At 53.6% G+C, this 17,692-nt stretch overlaps 1 long non-coding RNA gene and 5 other non-coding genes across 7 annotated transcripts; 3 read left to right on the top strand and 3 right to left on the bottom strand.

The window, feature by feature from the left end:
• LOC114507145 lies at nt 1–132 on the bottom strand. The gene has a single exon (XR_003685416.1). It is a non-coding gene; the product is annotated as a small nucleolar RNA SNORA71 (small nucleolar RNA).
• Nucleotides 133–1,840: 1,708 nt separating this feature from the next.
• On the bottom strand, nt 1,841–1,974 carry LOC114507143. Its single transcript, XR_003685414.1, has one exon. It is a non-coding gene; the product is annotated as a small nucleolar RNA SNORA71 (small nucleolar RNA).
• Nucleotides 1,975–3,122: 1,148 nt separating this feature from the next.
• On the bottom strand, nt 3,123–3,254 carry LOC114507142. Its single transcript, XR_003685413.1, has one exon. It is a non-coding gene; the product is annotated as a small nucleolar RNA SNORA71 (small nucleolar RNA).
• Nucleotides 3,255–9,483: 6,229 nt separating this feature from the next.
• On the top strand, nt 9,484–11,361 carry LOC118496836. 2 transcript variants are annotated; one of them, XR_004899395.1, is made up of 3 exons: nt 9,484–9,985; nt 10,433–10,582; nt 11,343–11,361. It is a non-coding gene; the product is annotated as an uncharacterized LOC118496836 (long non-coding RNA). The 2 variants fall into 2 exon arrangements; XR_004899396.1 differs by having other exon boundaries at nt 9,484–9,957.
• A 1,556-nt stretch (nt 11,362–12,917) lies between these two features.
• On the top strand, nt 12,918–13,051 carry LOC114507146. The gene has a single exon (XR_003685417.1). It is a non-coding gene; the product is annotated as a small nucleolar RNA SNORA71 (small nucleolar RNA).
• A 1,153-nt stretch (nt 13,052–14,204) lies between these two features.
• On the top strand, nt 14,205–14,337 carry LOC114507144. Its single transcript, XR_003685415.1, has one exon. It is a non-coding gene; the product is annotated as a small nucleolar RNA SNORA71 (small nucleolar RNA).
• Nucleotides 14,338–17,692: the final 3,355 nt, after the last annotated feature.

Consider the following 17,692-nt stretch of genomic DNA (forward strand, 5'->3'; position numbering starts at 1 on the left):
TGTGTGAAAGCTCCAGGGTTTGGGAGGGACAGCTGGGCCCTCCAAACACGGGGAGATGCCTTTCAGCAATTCTCTCCCTGCACTACCAATGACCAGGGCACAGGCGGCTCGCGATCACTTTCGGATGCAGGAGCAGAAAGGGACAGAGAGAGCCAGGAAGGGCGAGATGCTGGTGCCTGGGGAACGGCCCGGGTCAGGGGGAGTGGCCCGGCCCAGCACAGAGCCCCCTGCAGCGTCTGGTATGTCCTGCAGAGACCCCACGAAACCTCCCTGCTATGGAGTCAAACACTTCCCGCAGGAAAAAACGGGAAAGGCTTTTGGATTGGAAAAGATCAGGACCAGGTGGTCATGATACCGCCATGAAAAAAATTTAAAAACCTTCTCTGCTATCCCAGCTTTGACTTTCAGATGAAGCAGAGGGTGAGACTAGGTCACACACAGAGCTACATCGGTTCAGAGGTGGGACCAAAGTCTCGGTGTCTAAATCCAGGTCTTCCCTCGCAGCAAACGGTCCCCACTCCAGGACGTGGAAGGGAGGTGCCCTGGGGAGCCTGTTCCCCAAGCGGGTTTCCGGAGGCCCCTCCCCTGTAGGCACATGAGGGACTGCCCCAGACCAGGAACACAAATGCGAATTCACAGGATACCACGTTTACCTCCCCTCGCCTTACAGCTTCACCCAGGCCCAGGGGAATACACATGTGACTTTACAGATGCAAAACAACGAAATTCCAGAAGATGGCCCCGGATCCTCACCTCAGGGCCCCATGGTGTAGCGCCCAGCTGATACAGACTGACATGAAGATGGCTGATGTCTCCCACGGCACCTCGGCACCCGCAGACCCGTCTGCAAGAGACAAGCCACAAATGGGCACTCGTCGCAGGCCCTGGGGGCCGAGAGCACGTGGCACAGAGGCTGGCAGATCAGAGCACCCACAAACGTGGGCTGTGTCCGTGAGTACCTGAACGGCCACACGGCTGTCTCAGGCGCAAGGACAATGTAACTCTAGGAAGGGGTCTGTGGGTCATCTGTGATCAGGAGTAACATGCATGTCATTCTGCGTGCCGACTGTGATCAGTGTGTTGCCTACAAGTCTATGTTAAAAGCATGCCAAAGCCAGGTTTCAGGAAGCTCGCCATGGCTGACTGGCAGCGACTAGCAAGAACAGGGAGGGGTGCCGGGTGGTGGGAAGGCCCCACGTCTACCGTCTAGTCTGGGGACTGCTTACCTACACATCCTCAACTATACGGTGCTTGGCCCAGCTCTGTTACTGCTCTAGCCCCTGCCCCTTAATCTATGGGAAGAGGAAAAACCACCCCTGATGAACCATGGGCGCTGCCCCTGCCAGGACTAAAGGTAGGCCAAGGAAGTCTATCTCTCAATAGAGAAACAGCACTTCCAGGGCGGGGCTGGCAATGTCTCAGCCCCAGGCTTTGTTCAAGGGATCTGCTCCCCGGATGGCCCCCTGGGATGAGCCCTACCACCATACCACACCACGGCCTCACCCGCCTCACCCACCTCCACTGCCTCGTTCTGTTTCATTTTGTCCAGGTACGTCATGTCAGCACTGGGCACAGTGCAAAACACGACGGAGGCACCGCCCTTGAGATCACAGCATGGGAGTGTGATAGACAAATCAACAACCTCCAGGTGTGATTGGTGCTGAGAGGTAGGGCTGAGGACGTGGGAAGGGGTGCATGTGATTGGGGGGGAGCCCTAGGAGCAGAGTGACCAGCCCCAACCATGACCCCTGCAAGGCAGAGCCCTGCTCAGCAGAAGGGCCTCTCAGTGAGCCACACAGTACCAGGTGCCAGGAAGTTAACACCGACCCGTGGGAAGACGTGTCCGAAAGCTCCAGGGTTTAGAAGGGACAAGGGCAGGCCCTCCAAACACGGGGAAATGCTTTCAGCAGTTCCTCTCCCTGCACTATCAATGACCAGGGCACGGGCAGCCCACGATCACTTTCGAATGCAGGTGCAGAAAAGAGCAGCCGGTGAGGCGGGAAGGGAGGCCACTGCCAGCAGCCTGAGAAATGGCCTGGACTGAGTAGACAGGTCAAGTGACCAGACTTACAACCTAGGAAGCCAGAAGCCACATCTGATTGTCAGAGATTACTGACCAGGCTGCGGCCAAAACTTGACAGCTAAAGGGGTACTGAGGAGGAATACTCAGGAACACTTAGCAGCAGGAATACCGAGAGTCCTTGGGTGCTGAAGGACTGAGTGTGCATGGGGCCAATGCAGAACGTTTCACAGGATCCCCACTCAGGCTCACAGAAGAGCACTCAGCTAATGGCTGGACGTGAACCCAGGTTTGCCTCTAAAAGGCTGCCCTCCGTCCATTCCCACACACCGCTGTTTTCCTCTCAGCACCTCAGGAGCCCCCAGCAGGGCTCTCAGCAGCGGAAGAGTGCCCAGGCCTGTGCCCGCTGGCTAAGGTGCAGAGCTGGGAGCACAGCCAGCAGCCTTTGCCTGCGCTCTCGCCCCCCCACACCTCGTCACCCACGCAGAGCTTGAGATCTAGAGAACCAGACAGGACAGGACATCACTTACCCGGGACCGTGTAACCCAGGCTCTCCCCGAGGACACCTCTCATATACATGGAACAGCAGTCACACCACACTCCTGCAGGGGACAAGAGTCAGCACGTGACTGACCACTTGGCACTGCTTCGACCTCTGGAAAACCATCATAAACTGAAAGCCACATGGGGCATCCCAGTCTTAAGATGTGACAGCCCAGCTCCCTTGGATCTTCAGGCTACTTCATCATGCTCAGTCACTGCCAGTCACTTATGCTGTCCCATTAGGAAGGGACAAGGGTGGATACTCTGAGGATGAGGAAAACCTTCCCGAAGAGGTGCCTGCATTACAGGACACAGCCAGCTTGTACCCACTTCAAGCACAAGCACAGAAAGGGACATAGAGCTGCTGACACGGGAGACCAGTGTCAGAAGACCACAGCCTAGGCTCCACGCCCAACCCAAGCACTGCTTGGGGCAGGGCCCGCTCTCAACCTCCTCTGTTAAGGCCTCACAGAAGCCAGCAGAGCCAAGCAGAGAGGGCACTCGATAAACCAGACACCTGGGGCCAGGAGGCATCTAAGAGCTGGTGGGCGGGTGGAGGTGTGTGACAGCTACAGGGTTTGCAAGGGACGGGCGGGCCCTCCAAACACGGGGAAATGCTTTCAGCAATTGCTCTCCCTGCACTATCAATGACCAGGGCACGGGCAGCCCATGATCACTTTCGAATGCAGGGGCAAAAAACGAGCCAGGATGAGAAGCCCATGTTGACAGCCTGCTGTCTGCCCAGGCAGGGGACAGCTGCCCAGCCATGCCCTAAACACTATGGTCACTTCACCTAGATTCCACCTCCCCTCATCAAGAGGAAGACCAACTTCTGGTACACATGCCTCAATCCTGCACTCAACTCACAAGTATGCACTGAGTACCTACTATGTGCCCCACACTGTGGGTTCAAAAATAAAGAAAAACAGACAATGCGTCTGTCCTTCTTGAGCTGCTAGTCTCCCCATGGGAAGGAAAACAGGAGAATGGGCAAACTCACCCAAGGTTACATAGCTGAGGAGGAGCTGAGTCAGCACCCCTTCGGATTTCCATTTATTTCGGTCTTCACAAAATTGTCTTAATGGAAAAAATTTCAATTCCCTGGAAGACTGCAAAAGGCTCCTGGAACAGGTAAGTTTGGGGAAGGTGGAATCATGAAGTTGCCTGAAAGATGGCAGAAGGTAGTGGAACAAAACGGTGAATACTCGGTTCAATAAAGTTACTGGTGAAAATGAAGAATGTTTTTTATTTTTACTTAAAAGCTGAACAAACTTTTTGTACAGAGGGTACATTGCTGCCCCCTAGGTAAGTACAGCACAAAACTTCACAAACCACTTTTGACATGTTCAACCAGTCACAGCACCTTCTCCATACACCCCACCAATCTTTTAAGGTTTTTTTGCATTTCAGTTGCATTTTTGCCTTTACTAAAATAATAAAGCACAGTATGCTGAAAATGTTGCTTGTTTTCTTCCATCTTCAACATTAAAATGGCTACACAAAAATTCACCAATTTTGATAAGTTTTTTAAAAATGCAGGCTGATATGACAGCTGTCACAATGCAATCTAACAAAATTGTTTCGAATGAAGTTAAAGACAGTAAAGAAGTAAACTAAGGGCTACCCAGACCATACCGCCATCTTACCGGGAAACCCGAAGGAGCTCTTTGGCCCATCAGGCAGTGAGATCAGGGTCCTGCAGCAGAGAAGGGGCGCCGACGGGTGCAGAGCCCCAAGGGCCATCCAACGGAGCATTGCCATCTGTCTCCAAGAGCCACAGAGGGGAAAGGCCTAGGCAGGGAAAAGCGCGGGGAAGGAGATTTAGTACAGAGCAGGGGGCCAGGAATCCAGACTCTGGGTCCTGGGAGAGTCCTGGAATTTAAAGCTCAGCCAACAGATCTGTAAGCGGAGGTTTAAACTTTCCTTTAAACGTTTTTAAGGGGAAATGAGGGCTGTAAGAACACTTCGCAGGCAACCGACTGCCGAGGGGCTTCGCCTGGATCACAAGCCGGGAATCAGAGGTGGTGAAGGCAGTGAAAATCAGCGCCCCTCAGGGCCGAGGTCACACACGACTGCGCACAACTCCCTGCGGGACCGCCGGGCCCGGTTCTGGCCGTCAGCGGGCCCAAGGCTTGTCCACGTGGTGGGTGAGGACAGGGTCCCGATGCCCGCACCGGCCCGCTCCGAAGCAGCGCCGGCTGACCTGAGGCCCGTCTCTCCAGGTCACGAACCCCAGGGCTCCACACCCCGCGGAGGGAACCTGCACAGAACTGGAAGCTGGACCTAGGCTCGAGGCTGACCTCTGCGGGCTCTCCGCGCCCCTCTGGGCCTCAAATTTCCCGGGACTCACTGAAGGAGCGCAGACCACTCGCCCAGCGCTCCCCGCACTGGACTCACCCCAATGCCGCAACCGACCGTGCGGGACAGCGGCGGAGAAACAGCTGATACAGCGGGCTGGCGTAGATGTCTGAGGATTTCGGGAGATGGTGTGGGACGACGGCGGACGGCAGCCACGCCACCACGACACTCCCCCAGCTGCTCTGCGCGGGCGGAAATGCGGTTGGGGCGCGGGCTGCGCCCTAGAGCGGCACCTCGCTGGGCGCAACTCGCACAAGTGGCCCCTAGTGGAGTGGAGTCTAAATTCTGACTCGAGCATTTGGGATAATTTCCCAAAACTGTCTGGAATTATATAAATAACCCCCCCACATGTTTTGCTTTTCTATTTGTTCTGAAGGTGTTCCTTGGTGACTGACATCATTAATGTGTAAAAATGATCACGTTTACACGTGAGGAGCGTTTGCTAGCAGGAGCTCGGTGTTCACTGTGTTTAGTTTGGCCAATGGGAATCTGCATGGTGACCGTTGTATTCAGAGCACCTAGTTCAGCAGCTGGCACAGCTGAACAAATGAATGAATTCTGTCCATGTATTTACTTGGACATCGCCAGTCACAAATGCTGTTCCAGTGGCCCGAGACTGGAACATAAGAGTGACATGAGATGTGCCCAGAGACGTGGGCAGGTCCTTTGCTGAACCCTGTCCTAAAATTAAAATGGGATTAGAGTGTGGAGAGTCCTTGAAGCAGAAGGAACTTGATCAGACTCACCTAGTGCTCCCGACATCACACTAGACACAGGGCTGGGAGGGGACTCATGGCCCCCAAATCTCACGAGCACCAACACTGCCTGCTCCCTGGGCCCCATATGCCTCTCAGACCTGGGGCAACCCTGCCCCTAACTGGCCCAGCATTCTGACGTGTAAACAGCTGACGACCCTCTGGCCTGAGGAGAGCACTCCCTCAGTCAGACCCCAGGCACTCACTAAGCACGTTGCAGAAATCCAGTCCAGATGTACACAGCCAAGAGAAAAAAATGGGGGTCTGTGAGCATGGGAACACTCCACATTCTGTGTTCTGGGAGAAGCTGCTGGGGTTCTAAGACTTTGAGGACACTGGGGGTCTCTGTGATGGGGAGGGACCGTGGAGTGCCGTGGCCGTGAGGACATTGGACGCAGGGATCAGGCGTGTACACTTGTGGCTGCCCAGCCCTGCTGTCCTCTCCTGCCTCCTACTCTTGCTCTTTCTCTCCCTGTGACCTTGGCTGAGTGGCCTAACTTCTCTGCCCAGCCTTAGTTTTCCTCTTCTGAAAAATGGGCAGAGTCAGAGCTCCCCTCCTCATAGCATGGCTGTGCTAATTAAGTGAAATGATTTAGATCAAGAGCGTGACACAGAGCAAATGGCCATGTCAGGGCAGTTGCAGTACTTTGGTATTTCTGAGAAAGCCCAGGGCTTCCGTTGCTGTGAGGACCCTGTGGGATTATTTATGATGCGGAGAGGTGTGCTGTCTTTGAAAAGTCTACGGTGAGTAGAAATATAATGCCAGCCACATGCACAATTTTAAAGTTCCTAGGGGCCATGTTAAAAAGGTGCAAAAGATGAAGTTAATCTTAGTACTATATTTTAGTTAACCCAAGATAACCAAAATAATACCATTAGAGCATATAATCAATCTTCTTAACTGATAAATGAGACATTTACTATTTGTTTTTTCATTTTACAAAGTCTTTGGAATCCCAGGCATGTTTTACTCGAACAGCATAGCACAGTTTGGACTGGTTACATTTCCAGTGCTCTGTAGCCACACGTGACTGGCGGCTGCTGTGTTTGTGTCCTTCAGGGCAGGCCTAAGGCCATCAGGATTTCACTAGCCCTTCGGAGCCCAAGGAGAGAAGCAGCAAGCAGGAGGCTGCCAGCAGGACCCTCCACACCCTCCACACCGCCTACTTGTGAACCTGGGACATACTAAGAGGAAGCTCTCCAATCCCCCTGCTCTTGGGTTGTTATGGAGACGTCATTACAAGGCCTGACTGGCTAAATCACTGGCCATTGGCAATTGTTTCTGTCTCCAGCCCATCTCTCCTCCTGGAAAGTCAGAGGTTGGGGGCGGGGGGTGTTGGGACTGAAAGTTTCAACCTTCAATCCTTTGGTTGGTTCTCTGGGCAACCAGCCCCCATCCTTAGGTGCTTCCAAAAGTCAGCTCACTTACCTTTCTCACTCTCAGCGCTTAAGAAATTCCAAAGGTTTTGGGGAGTTGTGAGTAAGGAGCCTTGGACGAAGACCACATATATATGAGAAACATATTGTGGTCATCCGAATGACCAAATATGTATTTCTTATCATCACCATATGGCAACAGGTGGCCAGTGCCTCACCCACTACCTGGACAAAGATTCTTCGTCTCCTTCAGCAGGTGTGGGATCTGTGATAGGAATGTATGCCTGCCCCCCAAAAGGTCCTGCCCGTGTGGGGACCTGTGAAGAGGAAGGAACCCTAAGAAGAGGGCCTGTTCACTTCTCTGGGGGATGCAGTCAGAGAGCACCAGCACCGAGGCCTCCGAAGAACCTCGGAAATAGAGGCCGAGGGAGAAGGATGCGGCATCAAACGTGAACCCACCCCAGAGAGAAGCCTCCCCTCCCTCCACCTCACTCTTTCTTCCATCTGTTTGGATCCTGGAGGTTTTGGATGCAGGAGAGTGAGCAGAAACCTGGTGAAGAGAAACACATCTGAATAAGTAAGGAGAGAAGGCTCCCGCCCCTTCCCAGCAGACGGCAGCCCACTCTATACTCAGTCCAAGCTGGTGGAGAGGAGTTCTACTTACAAATGGTCATGGAAAATGTAATTAATACATTCAACTGAACATTTAAAATAAATGGAAACGGTGTTCCTCATTTTTAGTGATTGTAAGAAGTACTACCTAAGAATGTCAGAAAAGCTATGAAGCCTGTCTGATATTTCTCTAGGGTCAGGGCAAAGATACTTCCACTTAGAAAGTCTAAAGAGGCTGGCAAAAAAAATTATGAATACATATGAGGAGGGATCCTGTTTTCAACTTACTGGCTGCATTAATATAGGATTGGGCTGTAGCTAGGAGGCCAACATTCTAGAGCCTGTGACCTCACAGGGCCTGAGAGAGGCCCTTCCCTTGGGGAAATGGGACAGCTGGCTGGGCAGACTGTTCCGTGGAGCTGATGCCCAGGGTCTAGGCTGGAAGTCAGCAGCTGGTCCTGTGAGGCTTGCAGGAGCGCCAGGCCCCATTCCCACACTCAGAATGATCAGCATGCTGGACACCTTGCTGTATCTGTCTATCTTCCTCATTGTCTTCTTTCTGCTTCTCTGTTATTGCATGTACCGGAAGCAATAGGCTCGGGCTCTTGCAGGTTGGAACTGAGGCCTGACGGAAGCCTTGACCAGCCCAGCTCCCTGGGGTTTGAACTGGTTCTTTCTGAGCTGCCTCAAGGCCTGGGTCTTGGCCTGTTTTGGAGTCTCCAGCAGCCCCAAGCCATCTCTGAATACTCGGACAGACCAGGATGAGACAGAGTGTCTCTCCACCAAGGTCAGCTTCCACCTAGGCCTCAGCACCTCCTTCTCCCTGAGTCCCCTAAGGACCCCCTCAGCCTCTCTAGTTTTGCTTCATGTTCACTTTTGTCCTGGGCTAAAGGCCACTGGTTTTGGAGAAGGGGTCAGTGTGAGCTCAGTAATGGTATAAGTGACCCAGGCCTCTGCCATGGGGACAGGCATAGGAGGTGGTGGCCCTCTCCCTTCAAAAACTGGCAGAACTGGGCCCAGGGGAATGGGGTCCTAGATAAAGGCTGATAACCTCAACAGTGAGATTGAACTTTCCTTCTGTCCATGGTAGAGGACCCTTGAAAACAACCTTCTTGACTAATGAATCTAGATGGCTCATTAACTGGGCTTCCCTGAACAACTTAGGACCTTCTTTGCTGACTAGATTACTGAGATATTTGTAGCTAATCACTTAAACCTTGTTGGCTCGAGGATTAAGTTTCTTGTCTGAATACTTGCGCACTCCAGGACAATGATGTGTGACTTTGGCCCATTATCTTTTACCATGCTAGCTGAGCACATCTGTTTTCCACGCTTAAGACCTTGGGTTTTCCCAGCCGAGGCCATCAGACATCCCCAGCTATTTTGGGAGAACTTCCAGAGTGAAAATGGGAGACTGCTTCTATGATTTTACCATTGTGTGAGGTGGGCTGATGGTTTATGATGTGTATTTTATTTCTAAGGTTATGAATGATATGAATGGATATCCATTCATTAAAGGTTATGAATGGATATTACCTTTTATAGAATGATTATGACAACTGCAATGGACTAAACTAGCCTACTGTAAACAACTATTTAAAAATTCTTATGGTACTGCATTTCAATGTATTATTTTCAAAATTTCAAATCGTGATAAAATACTCAAAAAACTTACCATATTGGCCATTTTAAACATTCTGTTCAGTAGTGTGAAGTATATTCACATTGTTTTACAACCATCACCACCGTCCATCTCCCCAACTCTCTTCATCTTGCAAAACTGAAACACTGTTCCCATTAAACAACTCCCCATTCCTCCCTTTCTGGATAAATGGAGGGAGGGAGGGATAGACAGGTGGAAAGACGGGGAAGATGGAGGGATGCTTGGATATTTGGCGGGTCCGATTTTCAGCTCCAATCCACTAGGGGGCACTAAGAGACCACTTGCGTGGTTATGCCCGTGTGATGCCCCTCCAAGTTGCAGCCGGCGCCCAGATTTCCGCCGGCGCTGAGGGGTTGGAGGTCGCAGCCTTATCTTGCGTTTCCGCCAGAGTTGAGCTGGGTGGTCCTGCACCTTCTGGCGCTGTCCCCTCCGAGCCCGCTGCCACCGGTCCTGGTTCCCGAGTGAGTCGCTGCCAGGCCAGGCTGCGTTGTGCTGCATCCACCTGCTCTCGATGAGAGGAGAGACTGAGGCCCCGAGGGGCGTGGGGAGCCGGCCAGAGGCCAGCTCGGAGCCTAGGCCCGGCTCCCGGGTGCGTGCCCGCGTCCTCCGCCGGGTGTGGACCTCTCTGCGTCTGTGTCCACGAGAGAGGGGTCTCGGGTCAGCCGTGCCATAGGCCAGCGCTGCTTCAGAGCGAGCCGCTGCGGGCGTCCGACTCCCGTCTCCCTCGCCCTGCAGGAAAGCCTTGTCCCCGCTGACGGCCAGAAATACGTCCAGCGACGCGTGGGCCCAAGGTCCCGCAGCCAGTCGTGCGGGGTCTCGTGTGACCCTGGGCTTGAGGGGCGCCAGAGCCCCCCTGATTTTCACTGCCGCCCACCTCCGACTCCCGGCATGAATCCCCAAAGCCTCTCCTCGGTTGCCTACGCAGTGTTCTTATGTCCGTGAACTCACTTGTCCTCAATAACCTTTAAAGGAAAGTTTAAACTTCCATTTTACAGGCAAATTGGCTGAACTTTAAATTCAGTGACACTTCCAGAGCCCCAGAGACTGGATTCCTGTCTCGTTGCTCCGCACTAAAGCCCTTTCCCCTTGCTTTTCCCTGCCAAGGTCTTGAGACTGTGATATTTGGAGACACATGACAACTCTCTTGAAGGGCCTTTGGGGCTCTGCACCAGCCAGCTGCCTTTCTCTCCTGCCTCCCTGATCTCACTGCCTGATGCACCCGCACCGTGTCCAGAGGGGGAGGCCGTCTCCTAGGTGAGTGCTGCCGCGCAGGAGCACCTGGAACTCAGGGCCAGTTGCTCTCCTGCGCCCCGCCCCCGCAGAGCGGGTGGCACCAGAGTTCAGGTGAGCGCTGAGAACTGTCTTGCCAAGACCTTGTGCAGAAGGAGGCCTGGTGTTGTATGTCGGGCTGAGTTTGGGGTCCGGAAAGGCCAGAGTTCAGACGGGGAAACTGCAAAAGCTTGCGCGGGGGGGGGGGGGGGGGGGGGGGGGGGGTTTGGGGAGTCAGAGGCCTTTGTGTTTTACTTTGTTTTTGAACCCCCCCTTATGCTTAGCACATAGTAGGTACTCAGTACATATTTGTGGGGTGAATTCAGGCATTTGTACTGAAAGTTGGTCTTCCTGTGGATTCTCTTGTGAGGGAAGATGCGATCCTTACAGGAAGGAATGGTGGCGCTCAGTGTCCTGGGCTGGTCTGGGCGGCTGTCCCCTGCCTGGCCAGACAGCAGGCATTACTGTGGGCTGTTTTCTGTGAGGCTTTGAAAAGAGAAGGCTGACGCCAGGGCTGTGCAGCCACTAACTGGGTCATGTCTCACCCAGGCTTTCCCTCTCCTGTCCAGGTCCTCAGTCATGTGGGGTTCCTGGTGTGATGTGGTCTGGGAGCTGGCTTGGTATGAGATGAGGGCGCTAATCATATTTTGTGGGAATCGTTGGTTTTCTTGTCTTTTGCTTCTCTCTGCTCTGACCTTGAGGTCAATATCTTTTAAGAAACTTTTTTTTATTTTATTCATTCCAGAGAGAGGGCAATGGAAGGAGAAAGAAAGGGAGAGAAATGTCAACATGAGAGAAAAGCATCAATCCGTTGCCTCTTGCCTGTGCCCCTACTGGGAATGGAATCCACAACCCAGGCCTGTCCCCTGACTGGGAATTGAACCCTCGACCTTTCTGTTTGCGGGGTGTTGCCTGACCGAGCCACACAGGCCATGGCGTCAGGGGTCAGTATCTTGAGTCTTGCGTCTCCTTAGCTTCAGTGCCTAACAGGCACCCAGGGTTTAGCAGGTGTGGAATAAAGGCACAGGAGGAGCTCAGAGAAGGGGAGGCACACCCTTCTGAGGAGGCATGGCTTGTGTGGAGGATCAGGGAAGCCAGCCAGGAGGAGGTGAGGGCGCTCCCTCTGTGTTTCTTCCTCTTGGAATTGTTAACCTGGTTGTCCAGTAGGCCCTTGGCACGAGATGGAGCCCAGCCCAGCAAGAGAGAACTTTCCTCATGGCCTGCGGTTACGGTGGCGGGAACCAGAGCAGTAATGAAACCAGACAAGGCTGGTGTAGATAGAAACCTGACCTTCCCTTCACGGGCAACCTGAGGTGCTCCTGCCGCATCGCCCTCCCCTTCCATGCCAGGCACTGCCTCTCAGGTGTTGCACACTCCCACACCTGCCCTGGATTCCACATCCTGTTCAAGACCCAGCTTCTGGAACCTTTACAGTTTCATCAGAGTTTGCCCGAAAGGTGGTTTGGAAAAACTTCTCTGCCACATCTGTTTTCCCACAGGGAGTTGTAAACTTCTCTCCAGTTCATGAGAAAGTGGCGTGCCTCATGGGTTAGTGACAACAGCCATACTTGTGAAGCCGCCAGCTCCTGTGCCGGAAGCTCTGCATGTGCTTATCAGTACCTGTTGCAATCAGGTGACATCTGGGTTGCTCATCCAGGCCTTCTCATTTATTGCACAGGAGGCAGCTCGATGCAGAGGGGCCCTTGAAAGGTGACCCCATCCTGGCAGGAAGTGGCTGGACCACAGCGCTCCCAAGGTGAGGTCTGCCCTCTGGGGACCTGGGGCTTTGCCTGCCATGAGGTACAGGCAGGTTTCCTGGGTGTGGTGTAGGTGGGGACGTAGATGGAGGAGAGACGTGGTGGCTTTGTCCTGGCCCCCAGTTTTTACCCTCCCTGGGACCTTTAAGAATGCACCTGGTTCTCCTTTATGTGCTTGGTTCTGAGAGCCCTCAGGGAACCCTTTGTCAAATTTTATGTTGACAGGGGAATGTCTCAATGAAAAGTAGGAAGGATTTTGAGACACCCACCTGCACCTGGGTCTCAGTCTCTTTTCTTCCTCCTCCTAGATTTCTTAACACCATGTCATCCTCCAGAAAGCGGGAATATAGAAGCCCTTTTTCTTAGGCTCATATAGTCCTTGTCTTTTAGAGCCTAAGAACTGTATCACTTTTCATCCAGAGGTGTCTCCCCCTTTGCCTCTCCTGCCTGGGAATCTCTGCAGTGTTAGAAGCGGGTACTGGTGCCTTGTGCTCAATTGAGCTGACTGCTCCCAGCCTCTGCCTTTGGCCTCCTTCCTCAGCAAGCCCTCTGTGCTTTTCCAGCCCCGCATTCTGAAGTGATTTTGGACCGCCTGTGTCCCGCTCCCTGGTAGTGCAGGCAGAGGAAACTCGGAATGAGTTGTCCCATGTTTGGGGGAGTCCACATCCTCGCCTCCCCGTTCTGGAGCTTTCTTCCCACATTCATCCTCCTCCTCAGCACACACCATGGACCTCTGGGGCCTGGGGAGCTGTCGTGTGTGAGTTAGTGTCATTGTTGGGGCTTTCACACTCCTGCCCCTGCTGCCCCGGGCTGTGTGTGTTGCTAAAGTTCCCTTCAGTGCCCAGCATAGTTGCCAGTCAGCCATGAACCCGGCCGCATAAACCTGGCCTTGGCGTCCTTTTAGCCTGTCACTGACTAATGGCACATTGGTCAGCACTGACTACCCTGCCGTAGGCCATCCACTGTCTCTCTAGAGTTAACTGCTTTCCTTTTTATGAGGAAATAGTGTGTGTGTTCAGGAAATAATAAAAGCCCACATGTGTGGAATGCCTATTATCTGGCAGCTTTTGTGAGCAGGGACAAGTCAGGTGCTCACCTGTGGCTTCTTGCCTATTGCAGGTAAGGCCACTGTGTGCAGAGGCCTCGTGGGAGTCGTCGTGTCAGAAACATTCTGGACCCCAGTGTCCCCGAGGTAAGACCTCTGGCCCGTCATCTGGAGTGTTGGGTCCTTGCACCCAGCACGGTCATGAGTCACATGTCTGTTCCCAGGGCCTTTGAGTAAGGATGTAAGGGCGCGAGCGGAGAGGGGGATGAAGCTCTCACCTCTCCATGAGTCCTTTGATCTGCTCTCCACCCCGACCGCAGCCAGACGGGATCATGTCTGGCCCTTCTCGTGCCTTCAGCAGCTGCTTCAGGCCGGTGCCCCCACAGTCCTCTCCCGGCTATCTGCCCTGCCTTGCTGGAGCGGCAGCGGAAGCACGTCAGGGGAAAGGGGTAGGCATCAGAGACTCCTGTCCCTGGGATTGAATCCCCTTCTGCTTCCTCTCAGTCAGTGACCTATTCAGACCCTTACTTTTTCCATTTGAAAACAGAGCTATGGTAGAGGTGACTTTTGTGGTACTTAGGACCAACTGATTCCCATCGTCTCCAAACTTAATATTTTCCCAGTGTCTTTGTCCAAAGTGACTTCTCTTTGATTCCCCTTGGCAAGGAGGTTCTAGGGCCTTTCACAGTAAAGAATGGTCACTCCTGCGGTCCTGCGCTTGGCTGGGTCATTTTCTGAGACTCAGTCTGTTCCATAGGCCGCTAACACCTGTTTCTCTTCCTGGATCTCTCTCTGCCCTGTATGTACCTGCATTCAAAAGCGACCATGGGCTGTCCGTGCTCTGGTCGTTCACAATGCAGGGAGAGGAATTGTTGAAAGCAGTTTCCCGTGTTTGGAGGGTCCACACTGTCCCTTTCAAATGCTGACGCTTTCACACACTCCTGCTCCTGCAGCCAGTGTTTTCCGCTCTCTAACATTGTGGGCCGTTGTGAGAGTCAATGGCAGAAGACTTTTTAGCCCGGCCTTTCTCAGCATGGCCTCCTTTGTCAGAGCCAGACTGCATCTGCATCAAGGTTTAGACACATGAGGAGCGCTAGGAATGAGGATGAACTATGCATGATGAACAAGTACAGTGAGGGGTGATACATAGTGATTGCCGTAAAATTTTCCAAGGGAAGCAGCTTTTTGGAGGTGGAGGACCTGGGCAGGCCTTTGAAAGGGAGAGGTGGAAGGGCACTAGGAAGGTACTCAAGGAGAAGGGAGCGACACACAAGGACAGCTTTGAGGCTGGAGTGAGCATAAGCACCTGGGGAGACCGATGGGCAGGCAGGCGATGATGGTGTGGAGGGACAGCCGCGGGGGTGGTGGCCTTCATTCCCAGCACCGTGCAGAGGGGCTGCAGCGGGAGGGGTCCCTGAAAACAAGCCCTCCAGCCATCTCTCTGCCAGTTACCACGTCTGCCCTGTTGCCCTGAAAAGGCCTGTTTTTCTGACAGTGTTCATTTTGACTCTTTAGGAGCAAGGGGATTCCTTTTTGAATTGGGGTTGGTGTGAAAACAAAACAAAACTGGCTACTCATTTGTGCTGAACTGGGGGCATTCTCACTAAAATCCAATGGAAGAAAATGAAATAACATTGGAGACCAAACACTTGTTGTGACCTGCTCTATGGCTTCCTCATCACTTTAGGGGCACTGCCTTGGACCTGGAGATTGTGGCAGGAAGCGCTGAGAGGGTGGAGACACTGACCCACAAGGTGGTGACCTGGGTCGCAGCTTCCCTGGAGGGGCCTCCCCATGGTGAGTTAAAGCCAAGGGGCTATGCCGGCCTGGGTTTCCGAGGTGGAAATTCCGAGCTGCTGGCCTCATTTGACTTTCTCCTTTAGATTAGCTCGGGGGTTGATCACGGACACTGGAGTGAAGAGCGACGTTGCCGCCTGATTTGTTGCTGGACCTTCTTGCCCCACCACCGAAGGACTTGACATCAAAGGACTTTTCGCCCTGAGGGAGCTGGGCAGGGGGAGAGCCCTGGATGCCGGGGACCTGGGGATGGTGTTCAGCATCGGAGACCTTCCCTGACTCCGCCCCTCTGCGGCAGGTGCTCCGGAGCGCTCGCTGTGGACCAGGACTGTGGCTTTCCTTCTGTCTGGGCCAGGCCGCCCGTGTTCCTCATGTCCCCCTGCCTTCTGCTCACGTAACTTTTCAGAACCAAGAGTTCCTTTTGAAGTTTTCTGAGCCGTGCTTCATTGTCCTCTCACCTACCTCAATAAACTGTGAAATGGCCCTGCTGCTTGTTCCTGCTGTTCTTTGTTTCTTATTTTAAATCAGTAGCGCCAAGTGCCAGAAAGGCTGGGTATAGAGAAAGTGGGCCATAGCGGCAGACTTTCCAGTTTCCAGTCTTTGAGACTTCCCACTTGGCACACCCCTAAGGCTCGACCTCGGGGCTAGGAGATGGGATATGGAATTTGGGCTGAGTGCTTCCAGGGGGCTCAGGTGTAGGAGAGAGGAAAACAGGTAGAGTTGTTGGCCCAGGAATGTTTGGGCCAGGGCTCTGGGAAAGAGGATGATGGTGGGGTGGACAAAGAGACAGAGGAGGGCTGAGGAATGCCAGAGCACCTTGAGCTCTGCGGGTGGAAGTACACTGGGTGGCCATAGGGGGGCGGCTTTGAGCAGGGGTGGGAGTGGGGTGTAAGAACAGCTGCTCTGGGCAGAACTCAGGATGCGGTAAGCAAAGGCCAGATGCTGCATTACGGTGACTGTTACCACGAGGCAGATCTGGTAACAGTAATGGCAGACGTGTGCCAAGCGGCATGCACTTCACCACCCTGGGGATGCACGTTACTCTGTCCTCATTTTTCAGGTACGATCCACCCGGAGAGCCTCTCCCGAAGGCCGGGAAGGAAAGGGAGGAGTTGGCTGTCCATCCCAACCGTTGAAACTGAAGTCACCTTGACTGGGCTGCGGTGAAAAGCCAGTGGTCAGACCTGCCTTTGGGAATGTAGCACCCTGAAGGCCTCTGTCAGTGGGAGGCCTTCTTGGAGGCTGGAGGGTCTACTCTTCCCACCAGTCCTGCAGAGGTCCTTACACCTGCCCTGCCCCGCTCCTTCCTGCCCAGACCATTTGCTCTGGAAAGTCCCCACCTGCTCCCCACTCCTCTCTGCGCCAGTGTCATCCAACCACGGCCCCAGTCCTCTAGGGAAAAAGGACCACTTTCCCCCAACGCGGCCAGACTTCCTTTGCAGTGAAGTTCTACTGTTGGTTGTTGCCAGGCATTTGTAGACCTCTTTCTTTAACACTGTCCCCTCTCTTCGAAGCAGCTTCTGGTCAGCCTCCAGCAGCAGTGTCTGCACCCCTCTCCCCTCCCCTTTATTCTGTGTATTCTCTCAGGGTTTTCTTTACCCTCTGCCTCAGTCCTGTAGCTCTCCCCTGCTCTCTGCCTCCCTCGCTCCACCTGACCCTCGGCCCCAGCACAGACCCCCGTTCTCCACGGAAGATGTGTGGGGCTCTCCAGCTGCCTGTACTCTGCCTGTGCCCCCCCCGCCCCCCCCCCCCCCCCCCCCCCGCCACAAGCCCCGTGGGCCCAGCCACTCCACTACTTCTGGTTCCTGGACAGGCTCTTTTCCTGGCCTGTTTGCCTACAGTGCGTCCTCCGTTTCAGACGCCCTCCTGACACAGCTTGTGTCCCTCCCTTCAGGAACCTTCTCTGGCTAAACCTCCACCCAGACCGGATTCCCTGCCCCTCCTTCCACTCTTACCAAGTCTCAATGACATGCAGGCACAATGCTAGGAACTGGTAAACAGAAGAACACAAAAGAACAAATCCCTGCCTTCGTGTTGCTTACGTTTTAGAGACAGAGACATACCATGAAGTACTAAGACATGTAATATGCCAGAGAGAGCTAAGGAAAAAAAATGAATGAAGCAGGGAAATGGGACAGGAAGTCTGGGGGACCAGCAGGAGGAGCATTGTAAGCTTAATAGACATGGAAGGCCTCACCTGGGAGATGGGATCTGAGTGAAGAGAAAGACTCACCTTGGCGTTCACAGCAGCCTGTGCAGCCTTAATCACACCATGGACCTGGGAAGGCAGGAAGCTTTCCTCTGGGACATCAGGCCCAGGGAACCGAGTGGTGGTGGTGAAGGGGGAGCTCAAGAGGCCTTAGGCCACCACAGAGCTGCACCTGATTGTGAACATCTGCCATGTGATGAGGGGGGCAGCCTGTCAAATTGGGATTTTGTAGTGAGACCAGGCTGTGCACGTCTTGAGGTCAGGTTCCATACCTGTCAGCTCTACTG

This window comes from Phyllostomus discolor, chromosome 9, assembly GCF_004126475.2.
Source record: "Phyllostomus discolor isolate MPI-MPIP mPhyDis1 chromosome 9, mPhyDis1.pri.v3, whole genome shotgun sequence".
Taxonomy (NCBI): domain Eukaryota; kingdom Metazoa; phylum Chordata; class Mammalia; order Chiroptera; family Phyllostomidae; genus Phyllostomus; species Phyllostomus discolor.